Source organism: Lepeophtheirus salmonis, chromosome 12 (genome assembly GCF_016086655.4).
Source record: "Lepeophtheirus salmonis chromosome 12, UVic_Lsal_1.4, whole genome shotgun sequence".
NCBI classification, from domain to species: Eukaryota; Metazoa; Arthropoda; class Copepoda; order Siphonostomatoida; family Caligidae; genus Lepeophtheirus; species Lepeophtheirus salmonis.
The window spans coordinates 3,532,156-3,548,295 of NC_052142.2; the positions used below are offsets into that span (position 1 = coordinate 3,532,156).

At 31.6% G+C, this 16,140-nt stretch overlaps 1 long non-coding RNA gene across 1 annotated transcript; it reads right to left on the reverse strand.

The window, feature by feature from the left end:
• Positions 1 to 1,338: 1,338 nt before the first annotated feature.
• LOC121127109 (uncharacterized) lies at positions 1,339 to 11,220 on the reverse strand. Its single transcript, XR_005867531.2, has 2 exons — positions 1,945 to 11,220; positions 1,339 to 1,889 (listed from the first exon to the last, which is right to left on the reverse strand). It is a non-coding gene; the product is annotated as an uncharacterized lncRNA (long non-coding RNA).
• Positions 11,221 to 16,140: the final 4,920 nt, after the last annotated feature.

Here is a 16,140-nt window from a genome sequence, read left to right on the forward strand (position 1 = left end):
TCTTGAGTCAAATCAGATACAGTGTGTCATCATTATTTTGTGTTTTATAATAGAGTAAGCTATACAGTCCACTTATTGAAAAAACCCTAGTTTCTTGAGAGATACTTAAATCCTATCATAATAGTTAATTTGCTAGATAATGTTTTTTTTAAAGATTAATTTTTAGAATATTAGTTGACATTCTAACCCGGAGTAATAAGTAAACTATAACGTTCATTTATTTACTCGTTATGCACTTGATCCTGTTTATTTATATATATATGTTCGGTATAATATATAAACCAAATGAAGAATGTTAAAAAAAAATCTAGACATCAATTGCTGAAATTATGATTCTTTCCTCAATAAAATGGTAAAAATAATAAGAAAAAAATGGTTTTTTTTACTATTTTTAATAATAATTTTATAACCCAAAGCCATGAATTGCTAAATCTATGGATGAGTGAAAATTTTAAAAGTCAACGAAACCTCAGAAGCTTACCTTTTTAATTCTATTAATAATAACGAAGGACAATTATGTAAACTCTTTAGTAGTCATTAATAAATACGTAGAATAATGAAATAAATAAATATATGTATTTAAATTTTGAAACAGGAAATGATCTACAAGTCTTACAATAGAATATTTTGGATTTAAAAAATTAATATAAATATTTTTAAACAATATAAATATAACTGCCTATAAGTATCCGTATAAATCTTCTAAATTCACTTTACTATATAATTAATGTTATAACAGTATTTTTTATTAAAAATGTAGGTGTCTTCTATATGTGCAGTTTCATATTGTAAAATTGTAAAATATGTTAAACATCATAAAAAAGCTTCTATTCATCGTTTTTGTAGTAAAAATGGAGAGCTTTTAGAAAAATGGAAGTCTATGTTACCTCGAAATTATATGTTTATTAAGTCGGTTTTAATACTTCTCTTAATTTTGTAATACATAGAATTACACACAAATATAGAATTGAATTGTACTTAAAAAAATAAATTTACTCGAAATAACTACATTAAAAATTCTAAAGACCTAATAATTGTATAAATAGAACAAATAACTTAGAACTAGGAAACAACTTATTTGCTTTTGGAAAAGGATTTAAAAATTATATTTTACTAATATTTTTTTAAATAAAATTAAAAATACCTCACCCATCAATTTTTTGTAATATTTTAGATGGAAAATTAGTTAATAATAAAATTGAACTTATTTGTTCCCTCCATTTCAGAGACGAAGATTTTCGCAAGAATATATATGATTGGATGATGATAATGTTTCAACTTTACCTGTATTGAAGGGAAAGTTAGATTTGAATTGCATTTAAAAAGGAATTCAAGTTATTTCGCTGGAAAATGAAGCTCAATTTTTATTTATAACTAAAAACTATACATGTCTAATAAAATGTAATTAACATATTGAAAGTAGAAATTTATATATTTAGCTTAAAATAATAATTTAAAAAATCTATATTATACGATTACTAAACACAAGCAACATGAAATTTCATCTATATATTTCAGCTTTTTAAAATTGTATTATAAAAAATAATCATCACTTTATTAAAAAACAAATATCCTTACTTGGTTAGGTTTTGCGGTTTAAAATCAAAGAATTAGAAACTATTTAGAACAAACTATATAAATAGTAGGCTTAAAGTTAAATTAATATAATATGAACGTTTTTAAAATGGCAATACACTTCTTTTAATTAGACTCTTTTCCGTTGTTCCAATCGTTTATTGTAGGTACCCAGATTTCACAGTAGTTGGATTCTGAATAGACATCTAAATTTCTTGACATATTGATGAAACAAAGTCATTGTAAGTTTCTTAATAAATATATGAAGTTCGAGCAAACAATTATTTTAGATGGAAATTTAAGTAACACTAAATCTGAAATGTAATCATGATCTTAAAAAATACTTCAAATTAAAGAGCTCACAAATACCATAATTTGATAGCCTTCAGCATTCAGGAGAAGTCATGGACATGCCTATTTCATATTTGGTGCAGGAAACCATCCTGCCGGCCCACTGGGAAATCCCTATAACTATATTTATGAATAAAATATGATATATCTCTGCACGTTTATGCTGATAACTCTTCCTCAAAGCATTAACGTGTTTGATCATTTATAAAGGTATTATAGATATAATCATATAAGTTGACGTTGTAGTATGTAAATTAGCAAAACTCGTGTACTAATGATCCTGAAATTTATAAAGGTACATATATTATTATATCCCTCCTTGATAATTTTGTGGTCAGAATGGCCAATCCAATTTAATGACGAATCAGTTTGGTATTTTTCGTCTTCCTTTCATTAAAGTCCTTCCCTAAGTAATGGGATATCATTCACCACTATAGGGAAATGCATTTGCTGTTTCGGAGTAAAATTTGATATCTTGGATCCCATATTACAACAATGATGTAGATACTTATCCGCCTCTTTATTTGGGGAAGAAATCAGTACTTCTGAAGACTTGCTGCTGTTATAGAACTGATTTCTTTACTTTTTACGAGACACACACCTGTAATTAAGGGTATTATTAAAAGTCCTAAGTATCACAACAATAGTAAACAATATCCTTTGAATAACTAACGTAGAAGGGAGCTTCAGAGGTTGCGAAGGTAGTGATCATCCATATAGAATAGTAATTCATGACAAAGTTCACAAAATAGTCCAATATTAAAAAAAGGCCATTAGTGCTTCAAAGCTCTATTATTATTTTAAGTGATTTTTGATATATGATAATGCATTCGAAAAAGCGATATACCACCCTCAAAGATAGCTAAGGATGAAAATTGATTGCAAGGATGTTAAAAAATGAATATTGGTAAAGATTCATCCAAAGTGAGGCTCAATTCGCTAACAGCTAAGAACAGAGTTCCTCAGTTCAAATTATCAAACTTACTACACGCATCGTTACCTTTAATGTAATGCAACCTTTCATCAGAAATAAAGCCCGAAAACATATTGTAGTTAGTCAAATAAGTCAATCATACCAACTTCTATATCCCTTATGTACTTCCATTATATACTGTCTTTTTATTTATTCACTATTCTTAAAATGATTTATATATATATATATTTCGTAATATTAAAATATACATTGTATTTTATTCCATACTGTGTTATAATACTGCGTAGTAATATACTATTTAAACTTGTATTTTTATATAATAGACAAAATTTATTCAAATAAATAATAAAATGGCCAATATTAAATAAACGACCAGGGATTAACAAGATCTTGTATTCCTTTTTATTTTGTAAACAGAATATAGAATAACTTATTGCTATGTTTATTTATCAAAAAGAATACAATATGAAATAGACATGATGTATCAAACAAGAAAAGGGAATCTACAGCTGAATACAAAATATATAGGGTATTTTTGTTTTATTACGGTAACGCCGTGTGCACTAATTAATTTACGTCTTTTTTCATAGAAACATTGTTTTTCTACTTTGTTCTACATTTATTAACGTTATCAAATGTTCTGTGATATCGATGAGGGTCTCTAATGAATCAGATACAAAATAATTATTGTGAATGAGGAATATAAATAGATCCAAATATATTATAAAAAATATATCTGAGTATTTGGTCCTGTATATTGATTGTACTACATAAGTTCTATTATGATAACCTCGCTGGAAATGTGTACCAACCTCATTGATCAGTATAGGTTTCAATTGTACGTACAAATTTCCCTTAATAAAAGTTTTATATGTCATAAGTGGATAAAATCATCAATATTGTTGGTTTATTCCTAACACCAATCTATCTACTTTCATTAAAGAGACAAGTTTTCATATTATGTACATAATAACCGTCATAATAATTTTTAACAACAGTGACACCAACCACTCAATCAACAACAAGCCAAATCCTGAAGGAAATAGGGGGTTATAACAAAAAAAAGCAAGCCGAACAACCCTAGGTAATCTTTGTTGAAAAAAAACATGCTCCGTTTTACATTCCTTTCCAGATATCTCTAGTCTTTTATGAATATTTAATTATGAATGATGCAGCTAAAGAATACTTTCAAAGCGACAAATAAATAGCAAGGGCGTTAGGTGGTACGAGCACCCGTAGAATTTTTTTGTACCAAATAAATTTGCTCGTCTGTTTGCCTGTGTATTTTAATCAAAGAAAAAAGTATATTCAGGTAACAACATGTTTTCCTGAAAAGAGGTTTAACCTGTTTAAGCTATCTGGCACACACACAAACATATATAATATATATGTTATATACATACATATAAATGCGGTGTGTTTTTTAGCTGCCCTGTTAATTTGTGATTGGAGAAAAAAGAACGCATTTTATTTTCCTAGATCAAAAGACAGTCTCAGGAATATATCATTCCTTTTTGACGTAGGAGCACAAGTCTCCATTTTAGCAACAGCTTTAGCTAGACTTATCAAAAGAGAATCCAATATTTCACCTCTTATTGCTTTTGAAGGGCAGCGAGTCATAAAGATTGGTACTCTGTCGGTGGATTTTGTTTTGGAGGGCATAAGATACTCTAAGAATTTTTACATTTGTGACAGCGGAATCCTTGTTCATAGTATGGATTTTTTAGGATTTTTTTTTTATATAGATCTGATAAATAAATTACTTTTCAAACGATCACGAGCGGAGATCAGCCCCTAGTAAATTGTAAATTGAGATACCCAACCTCATCACCTTTTGAGTCAACTGATTATGCACATGACTTTCCTCTCGTCTTATCAAAGATTGACATTTGCGTTCCACTCAAGCACTCAATGACTCATTCCTTCATCACAACCGGTGCCTCAAGTTTTGCCTAGGCGTTGAGGCTTAGTGGGCCAAAGCTAGACTTCCGTAAATCGGGAGTCCAGCTCTTGTTAGACACTGGAATACTATGGCCTTTCCTCTTCACCTAATTCTTCGGCAGTGTATATAGCTGGGAAATGAAACGGGGAGTTTTGATTTTGTTGGGGGTTTCGTCACCTGAACCGTATGTCAGAGCTTGATCGATACCCACTTAAAATATGAGATACTTTTCTCAAAAACTTGGGGCTCCACGGTATTTTCCAAGCTGGACCTTTGCAAGGCTTATCATCAGATCCCAGTCGAGGACGAAGACGCCCCAAAGATGGCCTACATCACACCCACCCTCATATTCGAATATCTGTGCATCCCATTTTGGCTCAAAAATGCTACACAAAAATTCCAGCGTTTTATGGACGCATTATTTTGCAACATTGAGCGAGTTTTTTTATATTTGGATGACCTACTAGTGGGTTCTAAATCACTTGATGAACATTACGATACTCTATTTCACGTTCTTTCTAGATTACAATAAGCTGGCCTTCTTCGCTCCATAGTGATATGCGTATAGGTCAAGCCCTCTCTCCATCTTTTATGACAACACGTTAGCTCCAGGGGAATATGCCATTAACAAATCGTGTTGAATCCATCCAGACCATCGCCCCTACAAGTTCTAGGAAGGAACTTCAATCTTTATTAGGCATGATTAAATCTTATTCTAGTTTTTATCCCAAATTAGCCGAACATACAGGCAAAGTTTAATCGGGGATTGGAGCAACAGAGAGTCTTTCAAAAATTCAAATTGGATTTATCAAAGTGAACCATGCTAGCTTTCCACCAAGAAAATACGCCCTTAGCCCTAACAACCGATGCTTTGTTACATCCCCAGCTCCTTGCAGCTAAAAAGACAATATCACACTTTAAATGGTTGCTAGAAGTTGTTGATTTCCTGGTTTTTTCTGACCATAAACTGTTAACGACTTCACTGGAATCCAGGAACCTATTTTGGACTACAAGACAATACAGGGCCTTTTTCTTTATTGCAGAGTTTCATTGGAGTATTATGCACAAGTCCAGAAAATCAAACTTCATGGATATACTCCTAGCTCCCCTGAGATCAGAGACATTACCCCTTTTAAAAGATGCAGTTCAAGATCCAGAGGCAATCGATCCCAGGAGCTCTCAATTCAAACAAACAAACAAGCCATACATCCTAGAGCTGCTGGCCCTTCTCCTTTTCAACAAGGAAAGAGGAGATTCTGCTCCTAACATGTTGACTTGATCGGACCACTTCCGCCCTCCAATGGGATTAGGTACCTACTGATGGTCCTGGATTGGTCAAAGCGATTGAAGGAAGTCATTTGCGCACAAGACATAAAGGCAAGTACAGTGGTAAAGACATTCTTCTCCAGATGGATTGCTAGATTTGTAGCACCTACCTCAATCTATTTGGATCGAGAAGCCCATTTTACTGGATTTCTATGGGCAAGGTTGGGACACCTCCTAGGATCAAAAAAACTATTCACGATATCTTATCATTTCGAGTCGAACAAAATCCTTGAAAGATTCCACCGTACCCTGAAGAGTGCTCTGTTTTCCACAATGTATAAGGAGGGAAAATCTTGGATCGAAGCCCGTCTGTTTGTTCAACTTTGCCTCTGTTTTTCTATTACAAGTGTTTCGGGGATCGCATTTTCTCCACTTCACCTCTTATTGGGAGTAGCCCCTAGGTTTTTACTCTCCCTGACAGAGGAGTCGGAGATTCCTAATTATAAAAACCTGTTCCAATGGCTCCAAGATATTAAAGACACCCCACCAAGCGTAATTAATGAAGCTTCTGTTAGGATCGGGTCTACTAGCAATAAACTTAAAAGGCCCAAATATGTTTTCATGAAAAATATCCCTATACGTACAGCGCTTTCGTCTACGTTCCTTGGACCCTTCAAGGTGCTATCCAGATCTAAATATTAGTCATCGAGTTGACTAATAGTTTTTACATTGATATACTTAAACTGGCATATGGTATTAAGAATATTCTCCCATAATTCAACATTGATATTTATTAATTTTTTAAACATTATTGTAGACTCTGTGTCTTTGTATTTTATGTTAATTTAGACCGAGAGTCTGGTGGGAGCATTGTTGCAACCCGTATCTTCAGATGAGTTCATGCTAATGAACAAGTTTATTATTTTTATATTCTTGTACTTAAGCATTGAATAATAAACTTTATAGTCAGCCCTGTTCTTCTTTGATTTTAAATTGTTTATGTACATTTAGTAAATACATCATTTTTTGAGATTTCAAATATTATCCAAATGGAAAAATTGTTGAAATTACCATGTGTTGTAGATACAAAATTATAACTATGACCAAAAATATCTTTATAATTTTACAAAGTTTATTTCATCAACTGGAATGTCTTATCAAAAAAATATATTTTTCGCCAAAACAGGTTTTGTGATTGGAGATTGTGTTCTTCCAGATAGTGTAAGAACTCATTCACTATTTTTTCTTTAATAATTATTTCACAACTTTTCTCCTAGCCATATAGTCAATCTGATTGAGATACACCAGTAAAGTTCGAACCGCTAATCGAAAAACATAAAAAGGCGGGGAATACATCACGTGGAAAAGTGTCCTTTTGATAAAATTACTAGCCGCAAATGTTCCAAGCAAAATTTCCCAGATTGATGTGGCATACAGTAATATAAATATTAAGTTAAAAAGGAAAAGTGACGTCACTTATTGATTAGGTAAGTACAATAAATCAGTGCTTGTTTATCCAACAAATAGAAGTCGTTTTGGTTTCAACAAAACTCTACAGTCAATATAAATGTCAGAAACCTATTGAGAGTCCTTTATTTGTTAATTTTTGATTTTTTGTAGTTTGCTTAATCATTGTCATAATATTCAATATGAATTGCATATGTATATATTTCATAATATTAAAATCCTACATAGTGCTTTATTATATATTGTATTATAATGAGTTGTAAAAATCTAGTCTATTTTTGGATTACCTGTTTTTTTTTGTTTTTAAATTGATAATCTTTTAATTGTGTCGTAGATGTAAGATTAGACTATTTTTCAAGTCTGTACTATTTATAAAGAATCCACTCCATGATTTAGGAATCAATAATTGTCATATATATATCCTGATTAATATGGCGTGAGCAAATGAACAAAAAAAAATTGCTCACTAGATGGCAAAACCACCCAGGACCCTGTTAATATAAATCAAATTAAGAAAGACTACATTAAATTGCATTTACATAGGCAGTAATACTAGCCCTGTTCAACAGCCAAAATATCCCAAGATTGAAATAGTTAAGCTTGGTTCCAAATATGACCATACTTTTTCTTTATAAACCTGAAGCCCTTCAGAATAATGCAATAAAGTATTTTTAAGATTCATAGCTTTTTTAATCGTTTGGTGTTGAAGATAACAATATGAATATATTTCAATGCCTAATGTTTTAAGAAATTCCGAAACAGTTTTTAAAATGTATTCATCATACTTAGAACTAGGGTGATCTTAGTTTAAAGTTGTAAACGTCTGTTTTTCTGTTTTCTTTAGAGGCTCAGAGCTCCAAGAAAAATAAATCCAGCGACTTTATATGTATATCATTTGATAGCTGAAAGACCTGAGAATTTGAAGAATGTTTAGCAGGATAAAAAAAATAATGCTCATGACGTTTCATTTGATCAGTTACAATCAGCTGTGAAAAGAGAGGAAGGACATAAAAAAATTATATTTCCTAGAATTAATAAAATTTCGATCCCCCATTCTTCTTTGAGTCCAACAAAGACTTACAATTATAATTCAGCAAGAAACCCTCAAGGTTACGCTCCGTCTTATATGAGCACACACTAATGTTCAAATCTTTTTTAAATATATTTGAATTTATTTAGGAAAGCTAAACAGAAATTAAATAATAGTGACAACTCCCCAGGACAAGAAAACTCCTTCTTTATATTACCATTTAAAAATTTCAGCCCAGCTAAAAACACTTCGGATTTACATCCTTAGTAGTTTATAATAAAAAAAACTATTTTTTAAAAATATGGAAGGAAAAACTATTCTTGCTTGTGCTCTTTCTTCTTTTTTGTTCATTATTTAATCGGTGGTCTTGTTGTAAATTTTTCCCTCAGCTGTATGTATCATTGTTTTATATTGTTTTACAAATGCAAATAAAATAAATATAAATGAACTTTTATATAATTACAAAATTTTCGCTACAATAGTGTTATTTTAATTCCTCTGTATAATAATATTTCATTTCTCCCCCCAAAAAATCATATAATAGGTAGCTACTATTAACAAGTGTCTTGATTTTAGGGTACTAGATGTCTCGCTCTTGCCTTCACCTTGGTATCTTTTTTTTTTCTCATAACAAACTACTTAACTCTAGTCCCCCCTTATTATATTATAGAGTACACCACCATAAAAAATGGGATCACCTTAAAATTAAATAATAGAACAAAAAGCCTTACAGATACATAATTTTATATATTTTTTTTAAGGAAGAGTATCGCTTTTCAGCTTACAAATTGAGTTCAAAACAAGATACAGAATCAATCAAAATACTTTTATTGCAATAAATAACCCTTTTTATAATAATAAAAAAAAATACTTTTATAATCTTAGAAAACACTTTTCTGTAAAAAAAAGTTTGTACATCGGTACAACCTTTATTTTGACTTATTATCTTAAAAAATCATTAATTTTAATTTTTGGACATATATAATAAAATATACTGCAAAATTACAGTAAAATCCTTCAGTAACGTTGTTCTTGTACTTCTAAATTTATATATGGATAAGAAATAGTACATTTGCAGTAATATAATATGTTTTCTCTTGATTTGGGCCGGCGTAATAATACGAAAAATCTTTAAGCTCATTTATATTTAAACTTACAAAAAATATCTCAAATACTGGGTCACTTGTTCTATCTATATGAGTACACTCAAAAAAAAAATGTTTGGTAGTTTTTAGTGATTATTTACAAAAGAAAAACTTTTTGTAAGTTTCATTTAGTTAACTTTTAATTTGGTGATTATCTTGAGGGTATCATTGATACTATATGGCGTTACCTTGCTAACACAAAAATATAGTGCCCTTTGTTAGCAGAGATGTCGTGATTGGAATATAGGATGTGAAAATTGACTGAATTGACGGTGAGTGTAAAAACCAAGGCAGAGATAATGTGATATAAACTAGGGTAACTTTGACCGACGACAAAGATCAAAATTGTTATATATATATATATATATTCATAGCTATAGGTTTGGTGACCTATGTACAAATGTTCCGTATGTATTTTGTGTATAATAATATATTAATATGAGAGTCATTCTGTATTGTCCGCCTGTAGAATAAAGTATATATATAAACTCCATATCCTCATACATCTCATATCCATGTATATCATATGGAGCAGTCGATAAACCAGAACCAATCTTAAGAAACATAATGGAAGAACTTAAAAGTAAGAAGTTTGACCATATAAAATCAAAAGTAAAGGCATACAAAGGTCATGTCACAAGGAGCATTAATGAACTGAAGCGTTCAAACAGAATAGAATTAGTAGAAATTTCTCATCAAAGGGCCCGTGGAAGATTACACATCTTAGAGGATATTTTAGAAATTAATGGAGTTGAAGTCTGAAACAAAGGAGCAACAAGAGGAGATCTTGATGTTTATGGAAGAAAGAGATCGCATGGATGAAGAAATTATGAAGGAACTCACAAAAAAAATGGAGGAATTAGGTGGCAAGGAGAAGAAACGAGAAAAAAATTATGCCCATAAGAGAAAAAGAATGTACACTTCAAAAAGTTATTGATAGATGTAGAGCTGAGGCAATGTCGAAGAGGGATGACGAAAAGTTAAATTCTGCAAAAGTCAACAAGATAACAAGAGGAAAATTCAAGGATCAAAGCCTTAGTCGAAACAAAAATAGTTTTAGGAAAAATCCTCCTGAAAGAAAAATAATGGATTGTATATTCTGCTCAAGAGACCATATTATAAATAAATGTCCTGCTTGGAAACAGGAATGTAGGAATTGTAAAAGAATTGGTCATTTTAAAGATTCAAAGGCCTGTAAAAATGGAATTGCAAGAAACAGAAGATTCACGGTAAGAAACGTGACCACATTTAGTCACTCACCTGCAATACAAGTTGGATTAAAATCTCTGGATGGAACATACTTATGCAATTATAGTTATGCAATTCCGGATTCTGGTAGTGAGGTATCTATTGCGGATGAAATTTTTTTACAAGAAATTGGAATATCACTTAGACATTTAAATAGACCTTCAGATTCTCGTTTAAATAGAGCTACTGGAGCTACTTATAATCAACTAGGATCCATAATTTTAAATGTAGGTTTTGGAAATGAGGAAATTAAAAAAAGAGATTTTAATAGTAAAGGAAAATGTTAAATTTCTAATGTCGTGGGTATTGTGTAAAAAATTAAGGATTTTACTGGAAGATTATCCAAGTAAAATTGAGCGAGGTAAATGGAAAAGAGCCAGAGAACCTATTGCTCGTGGAATCAAGGAAATGAAATATATTTCCGATGAAAAAATTAAAACCATGAGAGACAAGCTTGTGGAGGAGTATCCTGATGTATTAATTGATGGAAATCAACCATTAAGAAAGATGAAATGCGCACCGATAAAAATATCTTTAATGGAAGGAGCAGAAACTTCGAAAATGTACACAGCAAGGGCGATTCCCTTTGCTTATAGAGAAAGAAGAAGGAATTGGAAGAATTGTTGAAAAAAGGAATAATTGAGCCGCTAGGAAATAAACCAACGGAATGGTGTCACCCTATGGTTGCAATGGGGAAGAAAAATGGTAAGGTTAGACTAACAATGGATCTAACAAAATTAAATAAGTTTGTGAAAAGACCTATACATCCTATGACTAATCCTAAGGAGATAATTTCACACATTAAGCCTGGAAATAAGTACTTTTCTACGTTTGATACAATTAAAGGATATTGGCAGATCCCTTTACACCATGAGAGCCAAGACTTAACAACGTTCTTAACTCCGTGTGGAAGATTCAAGTTTAAAAGATGGCCAATGGGATTAAATGCAACAAGTGACGTATTCAATCTTATGATGGACCAAGCTTATGGGGAATTGCCAAATACAAAGAAGTTGGTTGATGATATTTTAAAATATGATGAGACATTTGAGCATCATGTTAAAAGTGTCAAGGAATTTCTTGATCGAAGTAGGAAGTTTGGAATATCACTCAATAAAGAAAAATTTCAATTTGCTAAGCCAAAGGTTGAGTATATTGGTTATATCGTCGGAGAACACGGAATTAATATCGATCCCAGAAAAACAGAAGCTCTTTCAAAAATACCAGCTCCTCAAAACAGAACTGAGTTGAGATCGTTCATGGGAATGGTCAAAATCAAATGAGCGGATTTTCAAAGGAAATAGCCAACTTATCTATCACATTGAGACCTTTATTATCCAACAAGAATGAGTTCATATGGACTAAAGAACAAGATGACATATTTGAAGATGTCAAGAAATCTTTGGTTAAATTACCTCAAAAGAGTCACTTCATACCGAATAGAAAAAGTGTTTTAGAGACTGATGCTTCTAAGAAAAAAAGGTCTTGGGTATATCTTAAAACAAGAAGACAATGTAGGAAAATGGCATCTTATTGAAGCAAATTCTAGATTGTTGAGTGCAGCAGAACATAATTATGGAATGACAACGCTTTGAGATGATGGCCATATATTGGGCAACCAAAAAATTAAATGTTTATCTTCAAGGATTACCTCATTTTCATAGTGAAACAGATCATCAAACAATTGTAAATATCCTCAACAAGAAAACTTTAGACGAAATTGAGAATCCAAGACAAAAAGAAATCAAAGAAAGGACGCAAATCCGTTATAACTTCACTGTTGCTTGGAAACCAGGAAGAAAACTGTTAGAAGCTGATGATTTGTCAAGAAATCCGTACTGGAATCCGAGAAAGTACGACATATTGGAGGATGGGCATACGAATGAGGTTGCAAGAAGAATATTAATAAGAGCTGTATGTGGTAAAAAAATTCAAACGGATCAGATCAAGGATCGAATATTAAGAAAATTGAGAGACCAAGCACAAGAAGATGTTAATTATCTAAAATTGATAAATTTTATTAAAGATGGTTTTGGAAATAATATCAAAAATCTCCCTGAAGAATTAAAACTCTACTGGAATTTGAGAGATAGTCTATCGATTTATGAAGGTTTGATTATCGTCAATAATAAAAAAATTGTTATACCAAGAGTAGCTCGGAAAGAAATATTGGAAAACCTGCATGTATCTCATCAAGGTATAGTGAAGACTAAGCAGCGTGCCAGAGAGATACTTTATTGGCTGGGAATAGATATGGGCATCGAAGATATGGTGAGAAAGTGTGAGGAATGCCAGAAGTTATTACCTAGTTTATTAATGGAGACTCAAATTAAAGGACCTAAAATGACGAGACCATTTCAAGCAGTAGCTTTGGATATATTTTCTGTAAGTGGAAATAATTTCTTGGTTTATGTAGATAGACTTTCTGGATATCCTGCTTTACATTATTTTGAGCATAGTGGATGCACATCAAGAGTGATTAAGAAAGTAATGGAGAGATTCTTCATAGAATATGGTATACCGGTAGTTTTAGAATCAGATGGGGAACAAACTTCTTGTCCAGGGAATTTCAATAATTTTATCGTTTTGGGGAGTCGAATGGCGATGTTCTTCTCCACATAACCCACAATCCAATGGATTGTCTGAAGCTTGTGTGAAGAAGTTAAAATATTTAGTAAAGAAAACTATGAATGGAAATAAGAAAGATCAGTCAAAAATCAATCTTGTAATTTTAGAAATAAGAAATACTCCGAGAATAGAAGATGGATTGAGTCCAACTAAAATCGTCTTCGGTCGTAGTACTAGATCTATTATACCTATGCTACCTGAATTCCATCAAAAGAGAAGCCAATAATTTTGTAAGGTTCCAAACCCAATTTAAAAAAAAGGAGATGGGAAGAAGTTATCCGTATTGAAGATCGGTGAATTGGTTCGGATACAAGATCATATAAGCAAAAGATGGACCCATCTAGGTACAATTGAAACACAGGAATCTCAAAGGTGATATCTCATACGTTTGAAAAATGGTCGTCTTTGGCATCGTAATAGGAGATTCATCCGTTTGGATTGAACAGAAGGGAACAAGCAGATTTCATTTCATATGACTTAGATTTATATTTTGTAATCATTGTCCTGGGGGGAAAAGGGGATGTTATATATATTCATAGCAATAGGTTTGGTGCCCTATGTATAAATGTTCCGGGTGTATTTTGTGTATAATAATATATTAATATGAGAGTCATTCTGTATTCTCCGCGTGTAGAATAAAGTATATATATAAACTCCATATCCTCATACATCTCATATCCACGTATATCATAAATATAAACTGAGTACTCTTTACTTGCTGATACGTTGGAAATTTTCATAATAAGGGTGATTAATTCAGCCAAGTTAGTCTTCTTGTCTTTAGACGGTAAAATTTTAAGTATTGATTTAATATTTTATAGTAGCACGATTATTTGATCTATGAAATAACAATATATTAATGAGTTGATATGTTCAAAAAACTATTATAAAAGGGGTTACCGCTGTTTGCAGTTGTTATATGATTCAGGGAAAGTGCTCCCTATCTTAATATCTGTTTTTATTTACCAAGCTGTCATTATTATTTTTTATTCCTTTTTATACAAACTACTCCATCAAATTATCAATGGAGTCCAAAAGTAAACTAGGGTTGTCAAAGATTGAACAACAACTTGTGGGAAATTATATCTTACCTTAGACAAGACTTCAGTTAGATCCAAACATTACATCCAGACATCCGGACTCGGAGCATGAGGACTTGTACTCGCATTATGGTTAATGAAAGAAAAAGGTTGTATCCTAACGCTTGTGCGACTGATCTTTAACTTCCACGACACTTTTTTTAATATTGACGTCATAGTGTATGAGTGGTTACGTGTTTTGTCAAAATCTATCTTTCTTGCCAATCAGTTGGTACGATACATCAAATTGAAAATTCTAGCAATAATGATACCAAAACTTAATTTTCCATGAATCAATCAAAGTCTACCTTTTTTTACAAGCATTTAAATAAAAATTGAAATATAAGGTGTATTCTTTAAGTTCAGCTATGATTAAGGGTCAGAATAGAAAAGCGTGCGAGGACAAGAGAAGAAATACTTATGGCATCATTGATTAAATAATATACATCTTCTTCTATCAATCAAGAACGTTATCATTCCCTCCTTTATTATTCAATATTAATGTAATATTTGATGGTGATAGTCGATAGAGAATTGAATAAAATGCCTAAAATAACGTCGCCTTCTGTCTGGATTTCTGAAAATGGAGGCCCAGGAATTTGGAAAATACTAATCGGATGAGAAACAGATGGTTTGTTGGATTTGTCGAAATAAATGTGTTTTTGGTCTCCTATCTAGAATTACACGCCACTCATTATCCTCATCTCATACCAAGAGCATGGATATTCATCTAAAAAATCAAGCTAATGATGAATACATCAAGTCAGACTTTAACTCTGATCTCACAAAGATGCTTATTGCATGGAATATAACCTTATCCATTGCTAATCATCTACGTTCAAAAAATTTATGGAGAAATACACGGGTAAACCTATCCCTTCCCGAGGAACCATCATTAAATTTATGTAGGATGTTGGTACTGATGTCATTTATAAAAATACATATAAAAATGTTTTGAGTCATCCACACCAAATGACGATCAAGTTATCAGTAAAAAGTATTTACTAATATGAAAATGGAACTCTGAATTTTGTACTATCTAACAGTAAGTATTCAATTTTTTTTAAATCTAACCATAAAATATGATTCTATTTCAGCTAAACATATCAAGAATTATGATACACAGCTCATTAAATGGCAAAAACAACTGCCTAAATGGTCACAACAACGGGGTAGTAGCATTGGATGGTTCACAACTAGTTTGTCTGAGACTAGTTTCTTCGCTTAAAGACTTGGGTATGATCATTAGGTTTTTCAATATTAAATAGTCAATAAATATTACTTTTTTTATCACTTAAGGCTTAGCTATGGTTGATAAGCTCCAAGAAATGCTGTTCAGAAAACTCTTAAAAGGCAAAAACAACTCTTTAAATGGTCACAACAATGGGGGTAGTTACATTGGGTGTAGCAATATAATTAGCAATTGTGTATATCCTTCATGATAATAGTATGTTGTTATATAAGCATAAATAACC